The following is a 20,869-nucleotide window of genomic DNA, read 5'->3' as shown; positions in this document are numbered from 1 at the left end:
CTCAAACACGCGTGACTCTTTTGTTTACGGAACCGGGCGACCTTGATAGTACGCGCGTTACTATGAAGGCCGGAAACTTGTTTCTGGGTCAACTGGCTTCCGAGGGTGCAAAACCAGTTTCGCTTTCGTTGGAGGAATTCGACCAGTTCCAAACAAGTTTCGCTTTCTCTGCGAGGCTCTGAGTTGTTACGAGTGTGTACAAGCCGAAGTCGACATTCCGTGTGGGTTTCGCACTATACTTTTTCTACGACCGCACATCTTCGTTCATTGGTCAAAAAGAAACACTGGATGGTGATTAATTCAGCTGTTTGTGTGTATTTGGCACTTTGCTTCACAGCCAACTCGCATTTTCTCATACGCTCATTCTCCACTAGTTGTCATAGCAACGCGTGTGCAATATACTAAATAATAAAAACTTTCAAGACAGTGATAGAAAAAGCATAGTTGGTGACACTGCCCTAATCTTTCTACTTTCTTACTACGTTTTTTTATTTTTGTACAAAAGTTTAAAGGAACATTCACACTACACTTCTGTCTTGTCCTGTTTTTCGCCACCGAGCAACTGCGCTTTATTATCTTTTCCTTCTTCGCTCTTCTCATCCTCAGGCAACAAGAAATGGCAAACCGGACTAATCAAATCTTTATCAACTTTCTTCTCTTCATCCATCATACTTATGAGCACTCCTGCAATTATCGTAACCACAGCTTCTATCAAAGTGTAGTAGAAAAAAGAGATTCGAAGAATTCCAGGAACTTCAGTTGAGCTAAAATCAAACTCCAAGATCCTCGTTCCTTGAAGATGCGTCCTTACCTTTCGAAACGGGTGGAGTTGAAGATGTGTGTACACCCCGTGGTGGATAACGGCTTTGTTGGGTACACCAAAAGCTTTTTCATTTCATAGTACTTGGTTGTAACCATGAGGGAGGTTAAAGAAACCAGACCAAGCAAAGCGCCATAGAAGGCTCCTTTAGACGAGACTCTTGGAAATAGCATCCCGAGTGTGAACATTCCAAGAAGTGGCCCATTGGTGGCGCCTCTAACAGCAAGACTCAGTGATAGAAGTTGCCCCAAGTGCTCGATGACGAAGACCAAGCAAGTGCATAAAAATCCAGAGGCTATCACTATAAGCTTTACGAGGTTGCTTTGGATTACTTTCCTTTTCAAGAGTTTTGCGATGAAGTCGTTATAGATAATACCCGCCATGGAGTTGAGGAGTGAAGACATAGAACTGTTAAACTAGTACTGAGAAAAACGCGTAAAGTAGTACCTGAGGGCCGCACTGAGTACCGAAGCAACAAAAAGTCCAGTGATCCCAGGAACCTTCCCAGCAATATCTGTTAAGTAGTACAGTACCAACTGGTCGTGCTTCTTGATTTGATGACTGGTGAGAGGGTCACAGTCTGAGTACGTCGCATAGATGATCAAACCAGTGAAAACGCATAAGGATGTGACCACACATTTACAAATCGTGCTGTAGATAACAGACCACACGCAGCTGCTGTAGGTTGGTACCGACAGGTACTTCTGGATTCCTGTTTGGTGGATTACAGTACTCGCCACCATAGTCGCCGCGTACCCGAAAAATTGAGTCCAAAACGTGTCTCTTTTCATCGGATTGACATCGAAACTAAAACACGAGCTCAGAAAAGTCCACATTCTTTGAAGGAGTACTCAAAAATCTCCAAACGGCTTCCATTGACCGCTGTGGTCCAGATTGATTCGAATCCTCCGGAGTTCTGAATGCCGACGCAACAGAAAGTGAGTACTGAGATCATGACGATGGCGAACTGAAGAATGTCGGTCCAGACGACCGTCTTCAACCCTCCGATGGTCGTGTAGAGGACACACAACGCGCAGATTAAGAACGCGATGAGATTCACATCAACACCGCTAACTGGAAGTTCGCCTGTTTATCTTCTATTGACCACGTCAAACTTACCGGAGGAGAAAGACAGAGCTGGGATGTACACCAACATGGGAAAATAAAGAATTTCCCCGAAGAGGTACAAGCAGAGAGCGAGCACCTTCGTCCGGTTATCAAACCTCCTGGCGAGGTACTCATAAGCGCTACTGAGTTGCAACTTGAAGAAGACGGGCAAGTAGATGTAAATAGAAATGAGAGCCACTAAAATAGCACACAGATTGATCCAGAGATTAAACGCACCGTAGCGGAAGACATCCGCGGGTATGGCGAGGATGGTAACTCCAGAGAAATGACTGAAAGTCACTTCTTCAAATTACAACAAAATGAGGTGGTACTTACCTGACAGCAACGGAAATGCCGATTGGTACGACCTTCATTTTCTTTTCTCCAGTTAGGTACTCATGAGTTGTAGATTGTTTGCTTCCGAAGCAACCGAAATATATTCCTATTCCGGTACTCAAGAGTAGCGTGGCTAAGATAATTGCAAAGTCGTACCAAGTCAACATTTTGAAAATGGGGAGTTTGAGTCTCCGGTGTTTAAATAAAAACGGTACGTGCTGGTAAGAAAGTGGTTCCCCACATTAAAAGGGTTTTTATTTATTGGTTTTGTTTTACATTATCATATTTATTGTTTGTTTTAAGTGATTGTGGAAATATGGTTTATTTACGTATGTGTTTGTAGTAAAAATTTTTGGAATTCCAGAAGCGAAAATGTTTGAAAATGCTAATTTGGCTAATTTGAATTGCGTTTGATCTGATAATTGTTATGATAAATGTCTGTTTTGACAACAATATAAATGTAAATTATATGAATAATTCATAATAGAAAAAAACAAAATAGAAAAAAACATATTTTCTTTTACTTTCAATTCAAGTACCTAACTAAATTATTCTTATTATTAAAATTTTAGAAGTAATGTATGAAAGAACAAAGCCAAAAATAGTAATTATCTATGTACCAAAGAAGAGCAGGCCAAGCAAAAATGAGACAGCGAAGAACAGAAATGTCTTTTCTCCCGTTGTTTATATTTTATTTACTTTTTTCGCTACTAGGAGATTTGCATCTACAAAAATAGGTCTTTATGTAAGTTTTAATGTTTATTTTAATGTAGGCAGCCTAAAATACACTTTATTTATCTACTTGTTGAACAGAAACTTAATTTCACAAATCAAAAGCATATAAAAAAAATCTCTCCATTGCCCTAAATTTTTGAAATTTGTTACAGTTAGTCACTAAGTTAAAGTGGGTAATTTACCCAAATTTGGTTACAGTGGTGTTAAAATTAGTAGAGTTACAGCCTTTAATATCCCGTTTATAAGCTTTTGGTTTACTATCCAGAAAATAAAAAATCTAAAATTTCTCTCTTTTGCTCTAAATTTTTGAAATTTGCCAGAGTCAGTGACTAAATTAAAATGAGCAATTTGCCTAAATTTGGTTACTGTGGCGTTAAAATTACTGAAGTTCCGGCCGTTAACATTTTTTTATAAGTTTTTGGTTTATCCTCAAAATAGAGAATTCTAAAATTTTTCTCTTCTGCTCTATAATTTTGAAATTGCTCTCAGTAACCTCCCTAATTTTGGTTACCGTGCCTTTCCAATTACCGAAGTTACAACGGTTAATATCTTTTTCATAAAATTTTGGTTCACACTAAAAATAAAAAATTGGAATTTTTTCTTTTTTTTATCTAAATTTTTGAAGTTTACCACACGTAAATTTAGTTACTTAAAAATTACAGGAATTACAACTCTTTAAGATCCTTTTCATACGTTTTTAGTTTAACCTCAAAATAATAAATTCTAAATTTTTTTTTGCTTTATGAGTTTGAAAATTCCCTCATCTCTCAATTAGTAAGCAAATCAAAGTAAATACCCGCTCTAATTGTGGTTACTGTGACGTTCAAATTACTGGAGTTATAGCGCTTAATATCTTTTATCATAAGTTTTTAGTTTACACTGAAAATAAAAAATTCCAAAATTTGTCTTCTTGACTTAATATTTTTGGATTTTGTTACAATTAGTAATTAAATTTAAGGCTATATGTTTGATACAATATTTAGTTTAACATATGCAACCTAAAATACGCTTTTCTTTATCTACTTGTAGAAGAGTAATTTAATTTCACCGTTTGGAAGCAGCGAACGGAATAATATGTTGTTCTCAAGCTAGTAGTAAAAAAGTAATTAATTTATAGAGAGTTTTCCGTAATTTATTAATTAATATTATACTCTTAATTAATTAATATTATACTCTTAATTAATAATACATTTATTAACGGCATAATGTACAAGCATTGGACGAGTTTCTCTTCACATTAGTCCGAAACTCTTTAAGCAATACCATTGAAACTAGGTAGCTCTAGGAAGTCGGCGGATCTCACTTTCTCCGTGGACCTCGCTTTTTCATGACCTTCAAAACCATGCCATTAAATCTCCACCAAAAACTTTTTTTTCTGAAAAAAAGTAAACTTTTGCTTCACACTTTTAAGACTATTCTACTTGTTTCAGACGACCCGCTCTGGTTATACCGCCTCTTGTACTTCAAGTTGTTTGAAACCACCGTCGTAAAATTACTTATGAGAGTAATATTAATAAATGTGGCAATTGTCGCGGTTTTTCAAACGCTCTACTTTCTCATAAAATCTAATAAAGTTTATTTTCTACAATACTTTGGATCCTTTGGTGGTTTACCTTTCGTAAGTACCAACGTAAGTACGTGTCTTGGACTAACGCAATTTTTGCAGTGTTTAACAGCTCTTTATAGTACTCCAGAAGTACTCGCGTTTTACGCAAAAATTGGTGATAAGTTCGACATTTGGAACATTAACAAAGCCAGTGTACAAACTCAAAATCGTATTAAAAAAGAAGTTTTCTACTTACAGAGTTTTCTGATCGTTAGTACTCTTTTGACAATCATTGGTGCGGTATTTATGATCCAGCCAGTCGAAGGAGACAGTAATATTTATTTTGTTTTGGCTATAATCGAAGAGTATTTTCCTGCATGGAAATTTTACTTATCGTGGATATTCAGACTTGGATTTATACCTTTGGGGTTTATGATCCAAGTCGATTTCTACGCCGCGATTTATGGAACAAATCGAATGCGATTTGAAGTGTATTTACTGATCGATTTTCTAAGAAAAATGGACAATAAGTACAGACACCTTCAACTCGAGCTGGTGTACTTTGATAAGTACCAGAAAGATATTCGAGAACGACTGGAAATTTGTGTTCAACGCTATGTTCGTCTTCAGAAGTAAGTTTGGCGTTTTAACATCGGTACTGTCTTTCAATTTTGAATTTTAGAGTGACGAGAGAAGGACGGGTGAAACTCAGTACTTATATTGCTTGGTTTAATATTACCGGAGTCATTGTGGGCATTACCATTTTAGTCTTTGTGTTATATGTAAGTCTGACTTTTGGTCCATATTTTTAACTTTTTCCAAAAGTTTCAAGGTTCGTTCGAGCAAAAATATCTACGCACTTCTCTCCTTGCGCTCTCGGCAGGAGTTCTTTTTACTCATATAATTATAACAGGACAAGCCTTCGAAGATGTGGTAACAATCCTAAGAATGTCTTCTTTTTCTCAAATATGTTTTGTAGTCAAACGAGCTTCTGGAGGTGTTGACGAACGCAAATTGGTACAACTGGAATCGTGAAAACAAGAAAATATATTTGATTTTTTTGATGAATGTACAGAAAACTTTGCAGATGAAATTTACTGAATCCATGAGTGTTAATTATCAATTGGGAATTTCGGTAAGTCAAGGTGTTAAAAATTTGTTACCACTGTGAAGTTTTTAGGTTTTAAAATCTATTTATTCGGTCGTTTCTGTGGTGTCGCGGTTAAAAAATTGAAGAAAATTAGGTCACTCTTTGCTTAACTACTTTCTCTTTTAGAAAAATTAAAATTCATATTATGTAAAATTGTTTTTAAGATTCACAAAACAAATTGTTTGGTGGTATTCATAATATTAGTTCAATAAATTCTCTAAAAGTTGCATTCTTGAATAAAGTATGTGTTGAACCAAAAAATTATAAAAAAAATTTGGGAAATTATTCCAAAGAAACCAAAAAAACAAACAAATTATGGCGTACAAGAAAGAAAATAAGGGAAAGTATAAAAAGTCATCTAAAAGTAATCTAAAGAGTTGTTTAAAAAGTCTAAATATTTATCTAAATAATCGTCTGAAAAAAACATGATTTATTTAATAAGTTTGAAGAGTCATATAAAGTTTAGTTCACAGGGTCTTCTAAAAAAATCTAAATATACGTTGTTTGAAATGTCCTTAAGAGTCAAACAAAAGTGTAAAAATGGTTTGAATCGAAGTATAAAAATGAATCAAAAATGTATCAGAAATTGTATAAAGAAAAAATTAGATAGAAAGTTCATAAGAGCCATTTAAATAGTCTAAAGAATTTTTAAAAAAGTCCAAAAACAGTAAAATAGGAGAAAAAGAAAGTTGTCAAAAAGCATTCTAAAGAAGAATTTAATAGAGTCGTTTAAAATAGAATGTATATAGCTTAAAAAAACGTTTAGTGTCATCTACATAGTCATCTAAAGAGTTTAAATTTCTACAGAAGAGTCCAGAAAGGTAGTATCAAAAGTGTAAACATTCATCTAAAAAATCGCTTATAAAGAAGTGGAAATTTGCATTTAAAGAATCTAAAGAGTGGTCTAAACCAATGTCTAAAAAATCGTTTAAAGATAAGTTTAAAGGACCTTCTAAAGAGCCTAATGATCCATCTAAAATCTCGTCTAAAAACGGATCTAAAAAGAAGACAAAGTTATGTAAAAGAATCTAAAGAGCGTTTAAAAACACGTATATAAAGCCAACAGAATCTTCTAAAAAGTCTAAAAAGAGATTTAAAAAGTCTAAGAAATTGTCTTTAAGACAAGCTTAAAGAAGGGTCTATACAGTCTTTAAAAAAAAATTAAAGGTTGTCTAAAAATGTCAAAAAAGTTTTTTAAACAGAGGTATAAAGAGCCAAATAAAAAGTCATCTAAAGACGTCATTTTAAGACGAGTAGAAAAAGAGTTTAAGCAGTTGTCTAAAGAATCGCTCAAAGAATCTTTTAAAAAGTCTAAATATTTGTGTAAAAAGAAGCTCAAATTAACTAAAGAAAATAAAAAAATATATTTTCAATAACGCAATCTGAACATGAGTTTATAGAATCATCTGAATAGTAATACATAAATAAATGCATAAAAAAATCTAAAATTTAGCTAAAAGACTCTACATAGCCGATTATAGGTTTTTAAATTTAAAGAGTCTAAACAGTTCTCTAAAAAGCAGTTTACATATAAGTTATCTATAAAGAAGTATAAAGAGTCAAAAGAGTCTTCTAAACAGTTAAACAAGTAATCTAAAGACGAATATAAAAAATTTAAGGAGTCGTCTAAAGTGTCATCTAACAAGTCACCTAAGGATCTAAAATATCATTTAAAAACTAGCCTTAAAAGTTTTAAAAATTTAAAAAATTCGGGTAATAAAGCGCCCAAATCATATAAAAAGAAGAATAAATAATCTAACAATTCCACAAAAAAAAAGTTTAAGGAAAGATTTCAAAAAAGATTTAAAAGGTCTAAAAAGACATAAAAATCTAAAGACTGTCTACAGATGGAGTCTAAAAGGAGCAATTCCACTTGCTTGGTCTAGCCCAGACCAGACCAGACATCCAAGATTTTGAGAGACGTTTTTATAATTCTTCACTCCCTGTCTGCGTAGTCAGGGGAGCAATTGCATCTTAATGTTTGATCTTATGTTTTAAGCACAGAAAGGGGCTGAAGAATTATAAAAACGTCTCTCAAATCTTAGATGTCTGGTCTGGTCTGGGCTAGAACAAGCAAGTGGAATCGCGGCTTTAAAGTTACTATAAAATTGGCTAAAGAACAGTTTAAAAAGTTATCTAATATGTCTAAAAAGTAATCTAAAAAGAAAAATAAAGAGATTAAAATGTCGTGTAAAATGTCAAAAATCTAAAGACAGACCTTAAAAGTCTCCGGTAAAAATCTAAACAGTCCAAATATTTGGCTAAAAAGCATTTAAAGAGGAGCATAAAACGTCGTCAAAAACATTTTGAAGAGAAGTTTAAAGAGTAATCTAAAGACCAGTAAAAAGAGTTGTCTAAAAGTCTAAAAAGTTACATTTTGAGATTTCTCAACGATAATTAAACCAGCTCTCCGCTTTTCAGTAAATGTGAGAAACTAATATTAAACAGTAGCTTATTTCTGTCATTTCTCTTACATTAATAATTATGCAAAGCTTATAGCCGACTCATATTATAATAATTAATAAATTAATAATACAAGCTTAATGAACATAAATTTTTACATTAACGTTTCTAGCTTACGTGGAGACAACCGACTGGGCCATGTTTGAAATAATAAGAAACTTTCGAGCCAAACTGTCTTCAATTAAAAAAAGTACAATCTTGCAATTTTTAACCACTTTCCAAGTAAAATTTTCACCAGGCGACAATCTTTGGCTGCTCCGTCATTTCAACATACCTGGCATTCCTTTTAATTTTTCAAACGTTTCTCTTTTTACACAGGTTTGAAAAAGCGCCTGCTCAAGTACTTTCCAGTTCATGGAAGCTTACTTTTTGTACGTAGGCAAACAAAAGTTGTCTTTATTTAACTCTTTTCTAGGTTTTGGCAGCTTTTTATTCAATTCCTGAAATCACATCGACGTATATAGAATGTTTCGAAAATGCAAGTAGATGGGATATACAAAAAGCAAGCAATTCAACAAAAGATCAAATCAGAAAAGAAGCACTTTATTTACAAATTTTCGTGGTTTTTAACACAACTTTAGCACTGTTTGCTGGTTCAAATTTTGTTAAACCCATCGAAGGTGATGTTGATATATATTTTCCTTTGGCGATTTTCGAGAAATATTTCTTTGACTGGAGAAACTCTCTGACTCCGATATTTAGATCGAGTTTTATTTTTATCTCCTTTATGATACAATCTTCGTTTTTTGGGACAATTTACACGATAAGTCATTTAAGATTTCAGTTATGTCTACTGAGTGATCATTTGCGAAAAATTGATAAAAGATTCAAGCATTTTAAAGAACTGGTTTATTTCAAGCAGTACCAAAAATTGATTCGAAAGAAATTGAAAATTTGCGTTTGGCAGCACACTCGGTGCCTAGAGTAAGTCGATTTCTTGCTCTTTCCAGACTTCTTTATGACTTGTAGAGCCTTAAAACAAGAAGAACGCAAGCTGAGTGGTTACATCGCTCTGTTAACTATTGCTACCAACATTCTGGGGGTCAGCATTTTGGTGTTTTATTTCTACGTAAGCACAGTTTTTATCCAAATTGTTTAAAACTTCCATACAGTTTCAACGTTCTTTGGAAAAAAAAATCTTTGATTTTGAGTTTTTCTACAGCGGGTTTTCTAATTTTTATCCATATTATCGCAACCGGGCAAACCTTGGAAAATGTGGTGAGTTTACACAAATCTTTTCTTGCTTTTTCTTCAGTAATTTTTACAGTCGAACGACTTCGTAGAAGTGTTGGAAAAACCAAATTGGTACAACTGGGACAGCGAAAATAAAAAAATGTATTTGGTGTTTCTGATGAATGTACAAAAGACTTTAAATGTGAAATTTTCTGATTCTTTGTGCATTAATTATGGGTTGGGCATTTCGGTAAGTTGTGGAATAAAAAGAATTGGAATGATATTGTGGTTTTAGATTGTCAAGTTAATTTACTCGGTCGTTTCTGTCATGTACCGACTCAAGAAGTAACAGCTGTTTGAACTTTATCATGTTGTTTAAGATGTGTAAAAGCAAGTAAAATAAAAATACTTAAAAACAGGGCGTTATGACTATAATACCCGTTAATTTTACTAGTAGTTTACCGAAGCAGTTCTAATGTAGAGTTACTTTGTGATTTTGAATCCAAAGCCCATTTTGTGTTATCAGAGACATTTGTAAAATTTTGACTTTGGTTTTTTTCTGAGTTATATTTATAAATCGTTGAAAAAGTAACAAAATAAGCCTCCCAAAGAACTATAGAAGGAGTCGATTTCAAGTGTGACTTGCGTTACTGCAAATCCCATTTGCAACATAGCAACGCCAATCACATTGCTCATACCTTAGCAACGGTTGCAAATTTGCGTTAACGCAGTGACTTGAAATCAACCCGACAGTCCCCAGTTTTCGACAAAACTTTTTGATACTTTTTTGCATGGAACTCTAAAATTTTTACTTTGATTTTTTGATTGAGTTCTCATCTTTCTAATGAGGTCTTAAACAAGTTATTATCTCTTGTCATTTAAAAGTTATATTACAAAAATTGTAAAGTGGTTTTTCGAAATAACTTTCAAAACTTTTGTGAAAATTTGATTTTGAATAAATTTTTTGAATTTTTGTACATAAGAATCTATAACTTTTTGTGTTACATATCTCAGAATTTGGACCTGATAGAGCAAAGTGTCCAAAATGTGTTGACTAGTGTATGCAGATCAACGATAAAATATACGATGATTTAGTGAAACTTTAATGATGAGCAAATACAGTGTTATATCATTTAAAATCTTAAAATTAAAAAAGTATTAGAGAATAATCGTCTACATTTAATGTCACTTCCGGGTCGATTTCAAGTCACTGCGTTAACGCAAATTTGCAACCGTTGCCAAGGTAGGAGCAATGTGATTGACGTTGCTATGTTTCAAATGGGATTTGCAGTAACGCAAGTCACACTTGAAATCGACCCCTTCCACTTCAAATTTTTTTTTTAACTTTCAACAACACAAATCTTTGTCTATTTTCCAGGATCTCCTACATTAGTAACTATAATCTACAAAATTTGTGCATCTGGTTCTAGTTTCTAATCCTATACATAACAGAACCGATTGAGTAAATGGACTTGATTATCTAAAATTTTACTGCTATTACAGTTCTCAGTTCTAGTCAACTTACCGAAATGCCCAACTCATAATTGATGCACATTGATGAAAAATTTATTCGGAAAGTTTGCTGGCTATTTAATAAAAATACCAAAAAAATCTTTTTATTTTCGGCGTCCCAGTTGTGCCAATTGGTATTTTTCAACACTTCCACAAACTGATTTGACTGAAAAAAATATTTAAAAATTAGAAAAAAATCTTAGTAATTTTACCACATTTTCAACCATCTGCCCTGCTAGCATTAGATAAACAAAAAGAATACCTGCTGCTATAGTAAAAGTAAATATCCGTAATTTCCGATGCCCAAATTCATCTTGAAACTTTGAGACAATGATAGAAAATTGTAAAATTATGCTTATGTCACTTACATATATGCAAAAAATTATTACACTGATGCCGACGATGGTAGTAGCAATCGAGAATAAAGCGATGAAAGGACCAAGTTTGCGCCTTATTTCTGATATTTCTCTACGAGGAGGTATGAAAAAAATTAAGAAGAATTAATAAAAACTGACTTACTTAAGACAACGAGTGTGCTGCTGTACACACAGTTTCAATTTTTTTCGGATCACTTTTTGGTATCCATCAAAATAAACTAACTCTTCTTTGAAATGTTTGAACTCTCTATCGATTTTTCGTAAAAAGTCGCTTAACAAGTATATCTCAAATCGTATATGGCTTAGCGAATAAATTGTTGCTAAAAATGGAACTGGTAGCATAAAAGAAATAGGAGTAAAACTCAATCTAAATAACAACGATAGAATAGCTTTCCACTTAAAAAAATAGTCCTCAAAAATAGCCAAAGGAAAAAAAATATCAACATCACCATCAATCGGTAAAGTGTAATTGGCAGCAGTAAAAGCACACAAAGCTGTGTTAAAAACCACAAAAACTTGTAAGTAAAGTGCTTCTTTTCCGATTTGTCTTTGTGTTGAAATGCTTGCTTTTTTGATGTCCCATTTATTAAAATTTGCGTAACTTTCTTTAAAGAATAATGTGCCGTTTGGAATTGTCGCCAGTGCTGCTAAAACCTGAAAAAACAGTACTTTTTAGTAAAAACGAGATCATTTTTGCTAGTTACGAACAAGAAGCAGGCATCCATAAAACGAAAAGTATTTGAAAAAATACAATTTCTCAAATTTATGCAGAAATAGGAAAGTTTGCAAAACCACCAGAAATGCGGTACATGTTAGTATGATCTTTTGGAGGATTTTGACTGCAAGAGTTTGATAGGGATCCAGGCATAAGAGTCGGACTAACCAAAGATTGTCACCTGTTGTAAAATTCCATTTATAAGTTTAAAAATAATTTGATTAATTTTACCTTTAATAATAACTGCAAACAGTTTTTTCAGAAAGTTTGTAAATTTTAAATACATATTCTTCAATGTCGAGATGAGTCAATCGGTTGTTTCATATAAAAGTCAAAGTATTGAGTTCATTAAGTATTTATTAATTACCATAAACTCGTCTTGCGTCAGGTAAAATAAGAAATAGAAAACTTACAATAATGGGAAAGTTGGCATTTTTAAAACTCTAAGAATATTTGTCTACGATCGTCTATAATATTGTTACGAGAAGATTCTGGAAGCTTCGAGCGCCAGCGCTGGAATGTTCCGTGCGTTTCGAGAATCGCCGTTTCTAGAAGGTCGCTGAGTCATAGGCGGAACTCCCGAATATTCTCGCAGCGCTCCAGCATTAGGCTAGTAGTAGGGGAATATCTGTATATAGGGGAGTAGCGATAGGATTGGGGATAGTCTAGTATCTGGAAGTCCTGTAAAGTGAATAATTGTGAAGTACGAGAGTGTTTATAGTGCACAATAAAATTGTTATTGTTACAAGCGAGACTTTTGATTTTTCGGCCAACGTGACAACTGGTGTCAGAAAGTGGGATCCCGTCCAATATTGTCATTGAGAAAATTCTGGAATTTTCGATCGGAAAATTCGTGACATTACTGGACTGTGACATTGTTACTTGATTGTGGACAATTTTTATGCCTGTTCAAACCAGACAGCAAGCCGCAGAAATGGAGGCGCTGCAAGAATTGATGGCTTCGATGATGGCGAAAATGGACACACAACAAAAGTTGATTACGAATTTAGAAGAAAGAAGACAAACAGAGAATGCAGCAATCTTGAACCAGCTTAAAAACATGGAACAAAACATGAACGTAACGGTTATGGCTAAGGTCGATGAAATTCAAAAAGAGGTAGAAGAGTGCATAGGAGGCGTTAAGGAGGAACTACTAGGCGTCAGAAAAGAAGTAGAAGAGTGCATAGGAGGCGTCAAGGAGGAACTACGAGGCGTCAAAGAAGAAGTCAAAGATCTGGAGCGATTTAAACAGCAAGTGGAAGACGAGTTACTGCGCTTAAGACGTCAAGTTCCAAATAGGACAGGCCTGACCACAACGAAAGAAATGAAACCTCCGACGTACGATGGGTCGACCTCACTGGACAATTACAAGCTGCAATTTGAAGTGGCGGCCAAACAAAATGGATGGTCGGAAGAAGAAAAGTCCTCATTTCTGATAGTTTCCTTGAGAGGGGCGGCTCTGGACCTGCTAGAGACAATTCCAGGTCGAGACAAAGAGCGGTACGACCAGCTGATGGCAGCGTTAGAGGCCAGATTTGGAAACCAACACCTGCAGCAAGTATACGTCTCAGAGCTCAAGACGCGGCGGCAGAGAACTGGAGAGTCTCTGCAGGAGTTTGAGGCAAGTGTCAAGCGCCTTGTTTTGCTCGCCTACCCTTCGGCTCCGGCGAATTTTGTGGAACAACTAGCTGTGGATACGTTCCTTCAAGGGATCCGAGATCCAGAAATACAAAGAACCGTCCGACTGGGCAGCTATCACTCCGCAAAAGAAGCTTTGGTGCGCGCTCTAGAGGTGGAAGCAGTTTTCAAGAGCTCTGTGAATGTCCCCGATTACCGACGAATTCGAGGTGTGGGTATTGACGAAGAAGAGGTAACACCTACCGCTTCCGTCACGAAAGCCGAGCTAAACGACATCCTCAAGGAAAACAGGGAGCTACGGATGGCACTGAAGCAGCGAACTAGCCAGACCTGCTATCGTTGCGGAAAACCAGGCCATTTTAAACGTGACTGTAGGGTTGTTCTTAGGAACGACCAGAACGGTCCCCAGTCACGTCCCCAGCAGTCGGAAAACTAAAGCCCAGCAGTGTCAAGGGGCACACACTGGCTGGGGAGAGCACAAGCCCCAAAGTTATTTCCGTTATGCGTTTGAAGAGGAATTTTGAGAGTTTGATAATTGAAGGAAGTGTGAATGGGAGAAAAGTGAAGATGACGGTCGACACCGGAGCCATGGTTTCCCTCGTGAGGAAGGACATGTTGGACAACAGGACACCTCTGGAAACAACGAGTGCTATTTTAAAAACAGTCACGGGAGATGTCGCCACAGTAAGTGCCGAAGCAGAGGTCACGGTCCAGTTGGGAGGTATGAAGTTTCGGCATCGGGTGCTGGTGGCCGGAATCGAGGATGAGATGATCCTGGGAATGGATGTTATTGGACGACATGGGATTTCCTTTAATCACAACGAGAAGATCCTCAAGATTGGAACCGAAAGCTTCGTGTTATCGACCCCAGAAGTAAAAGAAGATGGAGTGAAAGCGTTCGCCTGTGCAAAAACTTGTGTGGATGGGAACAGCGAGAAAGTGATAAGTGTGCGTTTAGGAAGTAACTTTGGGAGCTGCGTTGGAATGATTGAACCAACTAGAGACATGACAAAACCAATTCTTGTTGGAAAGACACTAGTAAAAGTGACGAAAGAAATACCTGTGCGGGTGGCGAATATCAACCCTACTCCAGTCACGATCAAGAAGGGCGAACTAGTTGCTGTGTGTGTTCCGATCTCCAGAATAAGTGACGCACAGCCATCAAAGAAAAACGTGAAGACCGTGAAAAAGTTAAAGCTGGAGGTAGACACGAGTGACCTTTCTGAAGAAGAGGCTCTTAAAGCGCAGGCTTTCATCAAGAAGAATAAGGACGTGTTCGCCGTTGAGAATGAACCATTAGGAAGAACGAACATCGTTCAACACAGAATCAATACGGGCGACCATCAACCCATCAGACAGGCACCGAGAAGGTTACCGTGGGCGAAGCAAAAGCAGGCCGAACAGTTGGTAAAATCCATGCAAGAAGAAGGGATTATTGAAGAATCCAACAGTCCTTGGTCTTCGCCGGTTGTGCTCGTAACCAAGAAAGACGGTAGTACAAGATTCTGTGTGGATTACCGAAAACTCAACGATGTTACCAAGAAAGACAGTTTTCCATTACCCCGGATTGACGACACTCTCACAACTCTGTCAGGGTCGACGTGGTTCTCAACCTTAGACCTGAAGAGTGGATATTGGCAAGTGGGACTTCATCCCGAAGACAAGGAAAAGACAGCGTTCTCCACGGGAAGTGGCCTGTACCACTTTACGGTTATGCCTTTTGGGCTTTGCAACGCACCCGCTACATTCGAAAGACTAATGGAATGTGTGTTGCGAGGATTGACGTGGACAACTTGTCTGGTTTATTTAGACGACGTTATGGTCATGGGTAAAAACTTCGATGAACACCTGAAGAACCTTCAAGAAGTGGTAGACCGGTTTAGGGGTGCCAATTTAAAACTTAATCCGAAAAAGTGCCATCTATTTCGGAAGAAAGTGGAGTTTCTGGGGCATACGGTGTCATCTGAAGGAATCAAGACCTGCGAAGATAAGATTCAGGCGATTAAGGAATGGCCCAGACCCAAGGACAAGCACGATGTGAGAAGTTTTATTGGACTTTGCACGTATTATCGGCGGTTTGTAGAAGGTTTCGCCAACATTGCTGCACCTCTGCACAAACTAACGGAAGCAAAGGCATCATTCAACTGGACATCAGACTGCGAAAGCAGTTTCAAGCGGCTGAAGTTAGCTTTGTGCACTAGCCCGATTTTGAGCTACCCCAGGACTCATGGAAAGTTCGTCTTGGACACAGATGCCAGTAACATCGGCATTGGAGCGGTGTTATCGCAGGTGCAGGATGGAGAAGAGAGAGTGATCGAGTATTACAGCAAAGTGTTGAGCAAGCAAGAGAGAAATTACTGCGCTACAAGAAAGGAATTGCTGGCCGTTGTAAAATCCGTAGAGCATTTCCACAAATACTTGTTTGGCCACGAGTTCTTGATAAGGACTGATCATGCTGCCCTCACGTGGTTACTACAGATGAAAGACGCCGAAGGACAAGTGGCTAGGTGGATTGAGCGGCTGCAGCAATACCACTTCAAAATCAAACATCGACCAGGAAAGCAACACAATAACGCTGACGCTCTCTCTAGAAGACCTTGCAAGGATTGCAAGCAGTGCGCGAAGATTGAAGGGCCATTGCCGATAAACAGGATGGTTATCGGTTGTGATGATGACTGGACTACGGAGAATCTTCGGAAGGATCAACAGGCGGACCAGGAAATTGGGCCACTGCTGGAGTGGAAGGAAGCGGATAATGGAAGGCCGCGTTGGGAAGATGTCTCGGAAAAGAGTCCAGGGTTGAAGGCGATGTGGGCGCAGTGGGACTCACTGCGAGTAGAAAATGGGGTACTGAAAAGGGCTTGGGAAAGCACAGACGGGAAGAAAGTAACCTCCCAGTTACTAGTGCCCAAGAATAGAGTTCCCCAAGTACTCAAGGAGGTCCATGACGGAACATCAGGCGCTCACTTCGGAGTGAACAAAACCTTAAGTAAGATTAGGCAGCGGTATTACTGGGTTGGCTGCCGGGAAGATGTCGAACGATGGTGTAGGAGATGTTCAGTTTGTGGGGCGAGCAAGGGACCTCGAACGCGAACTAAAGGAGGCATGAAACAATACAACGTGGGAGCCCCGTTCGAGAGAATCGCTCTAGATGTGGCCGGGCCATTTCCAAAAACTGATGACGGCAACAAGTACATCTTGGTTGTGCAGGATTATTTCAGTAAATGGCCGGAAGCGTATGCCCTTCCCAACCAAGAAGCCACAACAGTAGCTCGAGTCCTAGTGGATAATTTCTTCAGCAGGTTTGGAGTTCCACTCGAAATGCATTCCGATCAAGGAAGGAATTTTGAGTCTGGCGTTTTTCAAGAGATGTGTAAGCTGCTGGGAATTAGGAAGACTCGAACCACACCCTTGCACCCGCAATCCGACGGCATGGTCGAGAGATTCAACCAGACGATGGAGGAACATCTGTCCAAGGTAGTGGAAGAGCACCAGAGGGATTGGGATCGTCGACTGCCCTTGTTTATGATGGCCTACAGAGCTGCCATTCATGAAACCACGGGAGAAACACCAGCGAAGATTGTGTTTGGAAGAGAGCTGCGTCTCCCTTGTGATCTTCTGCTTGGTTCGCCTGGGGCGGAACGAAAGGAAGTACCGGAATTCGTCGACAACCTGAGAGAGACCCTACTGGATACACACCACCTTGTGAGGCAGAGGATCAAAATGGCTAGTGACAGAATGCGGTCCAGATATAATGTGACGGCTAATCATGAAGGATTCAACGAAGGAGACTTGGTGTGGTTATTCAACCCTCGGCGAAAGAAGGGCCTATCTCCGAAGTTGACACCTACATGGGAGGGACCGTATAAGGTGATCAAGAGGATCAACGACGTGGTGTATCGGATCCAACGCAGCGCCCGTTCAAAGATGAAAGTGGTTCATCTAAATAGACTTTGTAAATATCACGGAGAATCAGGTGTTTGGTCTGATCGGGACGATCAGAACTAAGAGGGGGGCAGTGTTACGAGAAGATTCTGGAAGCTTCGAGCGCCAGCGCTGGAATGTTCCGTGCGTTTCGAGAATCGCCGTTTCTAGAAGGTCGCTGAGTCATAGGCGGAACTCCCGAATATTCTCGCAGCGCTCCAGCATTAGGCTAGTAGTAGGGGAATATCTGTATATAGGGGAGTAGCGATAGGATTGGGGATAGTCTAGTATCTGGAAGTCCTGTAAAGTGAATAATTGTGAAGTACGAGAGTGTTTATAGTGCACAATAAAATTGTTATTGTTACAAGCGAGACTTTTGATTTTTCGGCCAACGTGACAATATTAAAAAAATCAAAAATAGAAATATGCAAAAAAAACGATGTCGCAAACCGCATCTTTGTAGTTTCGGAGATATGGATCAAAGAGAGCTTCAAAATTGTAGCCCATTGGCAAAACTTCGATCGCTTCTAATTCAGCTATTTGTCGACGTACATGAAAAATTCTAGTATTCTGCGTGAATTTCTGCGTTAAATGAGCACCAAAAACTTAAGTTTGCTCCATAAATGAGTTTGATATCGACCGAAATATAAAGGTGTCTCAAAACCGTTACAGATGATGAATTTTAAATTTAAATTGTCAAACATTGATAGTATTTGAACAAAGATCAAAAGACGATGGCCAATCCGAAACGCAAAGTTCCTCTACTCCAGCAGTGTTCTTCATATGCTCAATTTATTAACAATTTTTTTCAAAACTAGACCTGTACTAAATGGCTCTAAATTGATGATGATGAAGTTTATGAGCAATTAAAAATTATGACAAAACACAGTAAAATGATTTTTTAAGAATGTGTTGAAGTAATAACTTTTAATAAACAAAGTACTTAGTATATTAATAACTATAATTAACAAAATTTTTTGTGCTTTTGATATTCGACTACATCTATAAACTGGTTCTAGTTTCTGAGTTTGTACATGACAGAAACGATTGAGTAAATTGACTTGATAATCTGAAATCTTGACTGTTATTACAGTTCTCAGTTCTATTCAACTTACCGAAATAGCCATCTCATAATTAATGCACGCAGAATTAGAAAATCTTATTCGGAAAGTTTGCTGCCCATTCAACAGAAATATCAAAAAGATCATTTTATTTTCAGCGTCCCAGTTCGGCCAGTTAGTGCTCTTCAACACTTCCACAAACTGGTTTGACTAAAAAAAGGTACTAAAAAACAGAAAAAAAATGCATGGATGTTTTTACCACATTTTCAATCATCTGTCCAGCTACCATTAGATGAAGAAAAAGTAAAACTGCTGATAACGCAAAACTGAATATCTGTAATCTTCGATGCTCAAACTCATCTTGAAACTTTAGACAATGATAGAAAATTGAAAAATTATACTTACATAGAAGCAAAAAATCATTACACTGATTCCCATGATGATGCCAGTCATTGCGAATAAAGCAATGAAAGGACCAAGTTTGCGCCTTCCATCTAATACCCGCCTACAAGACATAAAGAAGAGTCGTGGAGAATTAAAAAATAGACTTACTTAAGGCAACGGATGTGTTGCACCACACACATTTTCAATTTCTTTCGGATAACTTTTTGGTACCCATCAAAATAAACCAATTCTTCTTTAAAATGTCTGAACTCTCTATCAATTTTTCGTAAAAAATCGCTTATTAAGTAAATTTCAAATCGTAAATGACTTAGCGAATAAATTGTCGCTATAAACGGAGCTTGCAGCATGAAGCAAATAGGAATAAAACTCAGTCTAAATAACAATGTCATAATAATTTTCCACTTAATAAAATAGTTCTCGAAAATAGTCAAAGGAAAATAAAGATAAACATCGCCTTCAACAGGCACAGTAAAAATTGCGGCAGAAAAAACAGCTAAAATTGTGTTAAAAAACACAAAAACTTGCAAATAAAGTGCTTCTTTTGTGATCTGTTTTTGCGTAGAAATGCTTGCTTTTTTGATATCCCATGTGTCAAATTTTACGTAACTTTCTTTAAAGAATAATGTGACGCTTGGGATTGCCGCCACTGACGCTAAAGCCTGAAAAAAAGTTAAAATGTGGAAACTTTTGGAGGTTACGTACAAAAAGTGAGCTCCCATAAAATGGAAAGTATTTGAGAAAATACCATTTTTCGAATTTCCAAAGAAAGATAAAAGTCTGCAGAATTACCAGAATTGCGGTAGATGTTAGTATGATCTTCTGGAGGATTTTGGCGGCGAGAGTTTGATAGGGCTCAAGGTGTACGATTCGGAGCAACCACAGATTGTCACCTGTCGTAATGTTTCATTTATAAATTGAGAATTATTTTGATTAATTTTACCTTTTATGATAACTGGTGACAGTGTTTTCAAAAAGTTTGTAATTTTTAAATACATATTCTTTAATGTCGGTTGTTCTCACAGAAAAGACGAAGTATCGACAATAATTGGGTTTATTAAGTATTTATTAATTACCATAAACTCGCTTCGCATTAAGTAAAATATGTAAAAGAAAAAGAATTTTTAGTTAATGACAGAAAATTCAGTAATTTTAAAATATCCAAGAACGTTATCTATTCATTTATACTTTAAGAGTAAAAATAATAATGAATTCTTAGCAATAAAAGGGTGGGAAAAGCAACATAGGTTAACCAAACTGAAAGAGTCTTTTACCTTGTAAAATGAAAAAAATCTTGAAGCCAAGATATCGTCGGCTTAAGTCCATTTTGAACTGATTTAACGCAAGTCGAGATTTTTTTATTTTTTTCATATGTATCGTTAAATCAGAGATCTGAAAACCTGAGGACCAAAAATAGATTTTTTTTTATTCCGAAATACCAACACAAAAAATCCAACCTGCTTGTTTTTACAAAATTAAAACACATTTCTAGGTTAGCACATTTTTTGCCCAAACCGTTAAAATATCCATAAACTTTCAAGATTCATTGGAGACAAGAAGATGTCAAATTTTTATTTTTTTTCTCTTGCAAGTCTTTAAATTTTGATCCATTTTATCGCAACCAATTATGGTCTATTAGGAGAAAACCCTTCTATGACTGTAATGTGAGCTCATAGCGGCCGCTACAAATTTGTTCACTAAATTTTCATAATCTGACTAGGGTACTCAAGGAATGAAAAGTCATTTCTAAAGTAGAATTGCTTGCTGAATCTTAAATACAAGTTCGTTTTGCGCCATCGGGTTAAGACTTAAATATTTGTAAAATACATTTTTTTAATTCACTTTTATTTTTTTCAGTTTTACAACTTTAAATCCTTGAAAATGTATCCTATAAATCCTATAAAATGTAT

The 20,869-nt window shown here is 36.8% G+C and overlaps 1 pseudogene across 1 annotated transcript; it reads right to left on the bottom strand.

Annotated features, from left to right (window-relative positions):
• Positions 1–523: 523 nt before the first annotated feature.
• Positions 524–2,430, bottom strand: LOC148177606 (sodium-coupled monocarboxylate transporter 2-like; annotated as a pseudogene). The gene is made up of 5 exons (XR_015769860.1): positions 2,264–2,430; positions 1,940–2,217; positions 1,672–1,894; positions 1,268–1,627; positions 524–1,228 (listed from the first exon to the last, which is right to left on the bottom strand). The product of XR_015769860.1 is annotated as a sodium-coupled monocarboxylate transporter 2-like (transcript).
• Positions 2,431–20,869: the final 18,439 nt, after the last annotated feature.

This window comes from Gnatocerus cornutus, chromosome 3 (genome assembly GCF_029298725.1).
Source record: "Gnatocerus cornutus isolate USDA-ARS CGAHR chromosome 3, icGnaCorn1.1, whole genome shotgun sequence".
Lineage (NCBI taxonomy): Eukaryota > Metazoa > Arthropoda > Insecta > Coleoptera > Tenebrionidae > Gnatocerus > Gnatocerus cornutus.
The sequence above is the reverse complement of the archived record's forward strand: the minus strand, read 5'-3'. Positions and strand labels throughout refer to the sequence as shown.